Genomic DNA, 3031 nt, shown 5'->3' with positions numbered 1-3031 from the left:
AGTTGGACTCATCTTCCTTGTAGCTTGCCCTCAAAATATACACATGTTGGACTCATCTCCCATGAAGCAAACACTCAGTATTTGTATATATTGGACTCATCTGCCATGTAGCTAGAACTCCGTATATGGACATGTTAGACTACTCTGCCATTTATCTAGCTCTCAATATATGGACATGTTTGACTACACTGCCATGTAGCTAGAACTCTGTATATGGAAGTGTTACACTACTCTGCCATGTAGTTAGCTCTCTGTATATGGACACGTTGAATTCATCTGCCATGTTGCTAGAATCCTGTATATGGACATGTTGGACTACTCTGCCATGTAGTTAGCTCTCAGTATATGGACACGTTTTACTCATCTGCCATGTAGCTAGAACCCTGTAAATGGAAATGTTGCACTACTCTGCCATTTAGCTAGCTCTCAGTAACTTGAACTCTACATATGGAAATATTGTGCTACTCTACCATGTAGCTAGCTCTCTGTATAAGGACATTTTGGACTCATCTGCCATGTAGCTAGCTTTCTGTACATGGATATGTGGGACTGACCTGCCATGTAGGTAGCTCTCTGTATATGAACTTATTGGACTTGTCTGTCATATAGCTAGCTCTCAGCTGATGGACATGTTGGAATCATCAGGCATGTATCCAGCTCCCTGTATATGAACATGTTGCACTCATCTGAGTTGTAGCTAGCCCTTTATATATACATGTTAGAATCATCTACCATGTATAAAGTACTCTGTATATGTAGATGTTGGACTACTCTGCCTTGTAGCTAGCTATATGAATTTGAACACGTTAGAGTCCTTTGCTATGTAGCTAGAACTCTGTATATTGAAATGATGCATTACTCTGCATTGTAGCTAGAAATCTGTATATGGTAATGATGCACTACTCTGCCATGTACCTAGCTCTCTGTATATGGACACAATGGATTCATCTGCCCAGTAGCTAGAATTTTGTATATGGAAATGTTGCACTACAATGCCATGTAGCCAGCTCTGTGTACATGTACATTTTGTACTCGTCTGCCATGTTGCTTTCACTCTGTATGGATATTATGGACTGATCTACTATGTAGTAAGCTCTCTGTATATGTAATTATTGGACTTGACAGCCATTTAGCTATCCCTCTAAATATTCATATGTTGGACTCATCTGTCACGTAGCTAACTCTCAGTATATGGACATGTTGGACTCATCTGCCATCTAGCCAGCTCTCTGTGGATGAACGAGATGCACACATCTTCCTTGTAGCTGGCCATCAAAATATACACTTGTTGGATTCATCTGCAATGTAGTTGTTTCAATATATGGACATGATGGGCTACTCTGCCATGTAGCTAGCTCTCAGTATATGGATACGGTGGACTTATCTACCATGTAGCTTAAACTCTGTATATGTAAATGTTACAATACTCTGCATTTTAGCTAGCTCTCAGTATATGGATATGTTGATCTCATCTGCCATGTAGCTAGAACCCTATATATGGACATGTTGGACTACTCTGCCACGTAGCTAGCTTTCAGTATATGGACAAGTTAAACTATTCTGCCATATAGCTAGAACACTGTAAATGAAAATGTTGCAGTACTCTGCCATGTAGCTAGCTCTCAGTATATGGACACGTTGGACTCATCTGCCATTTAACAAGAACTCTATATACGGAAATGTTGATCTACTCGACCATGTAGCTAGCTCTCTGTATAAGGACATTTTGGACTTGTCTGCCATGTAGCTAGCTTTCTGTATTTGGATATGTGGGACTGATCTGCCATGTAGGTAGAAATTTGTGTATGGACATGTTGCACTACTCTGCCATGTAGCTACCTCTATATATGGACATTTTGGACTTGTCTGCCATGTAGCTAGCTCTGTCTACATGGATATGTTGGACTGATCAGCCATATAGGTAGCTCTTTGTATATGAATATATTGGACTTGTCTGCCATTTAGCAAGCTCTCCGTACGTGAAAATGTTGGACTCCTCAGCCATGTAGCTAGTACACTGTATATGGACATGTTGGACTACTCTGCCATATAGCTAGCTCTTAGTACGTGGACACATTGGACTTATCTGCCATGTAGCTAGTACTGTGTATATGGAAATGTTGCTCTACTCTGCCATGTAGCTAGCTCTCTGTATAAAGACATTTTGTACTCATCTGGCATGTAGCTAGATGTCTGCACATGTATATGATGGACTGACCTGCCATGTCGGCAGCTCTCTGTATATGAACATATTGGACTTGTCTGTCATGTAGCTAGCCCTCATTATATGGACACATTGGACACATCAGCCATGTAGGCAGCACTCTCTGTATGAACATGTTGGACTCATTTACCTCGTAGTTAGTCCTCTATATATACACATGTTGGATTCATATATCATCTGGCTAGTACTCTGTATATGGACATGTTGTAATACTCTGCCATGTAGCTAGCTCTCTGTATAAGCACATGTTGGACTCATCTGCCATGTAGCTAGAACTCTGTAAATGGAAATGTTGCATTACTCTGCCATGTGGCTAGCTCTCTGTATATGGACATTTTGGACTCGTCTGCCAAGTAGCTAGCTTTCTGTATATGGATATGTTGGACTGATCTGCCATGTAGGTAGCACTCTATATATGAGCATATTGGAATTGTCTGCATTGTAGCTAGCTCTCAGTATATGGACATATTGGACTCCTCAGCCATGTAGCCAGCTCACTGTGCATGAACATTTTGGAATTATCTCCCTTGTATTGAGCCCTCTAAATATACATATGTTGGACCCATCGGTCATGTAGCTAACTCTCAATATATGGACACGTTGGACTCATCTTCCATGTAGATAGTACTCTGTATATGGACATGTAATACTACTCTACCTTGTAGCTATCTCTCAGTATACAGACACGTTGGACTCATCTGCCATGCAGCTAGAACTCTGTATATGGAAATGTTGCACTACTCTGCCATGTAGCTAGCTCTCTGTATATGGACATTTTGGACTTGTCTGCCATGTGGCTATCTCTCT

Source organism: Chrysochloris asiatica, unplaced genomic scaffold (assembly GCF_000296735.1).
Source record: "Chrysochloris asiatica unplaced genomic scaffold, ChrAsi1.0 scaffold00186, whole genome shotgun sequence".
Taxonomy (NCBI): Eukaryota; Metazoa; Chordata; class Mammalia; order Afrosoricida; family Chrysochloridae; genus Chrysochloris; species Chrysochloris asiatica.
Note: the sequence above shows the minus strand (reverse complement) of the source record.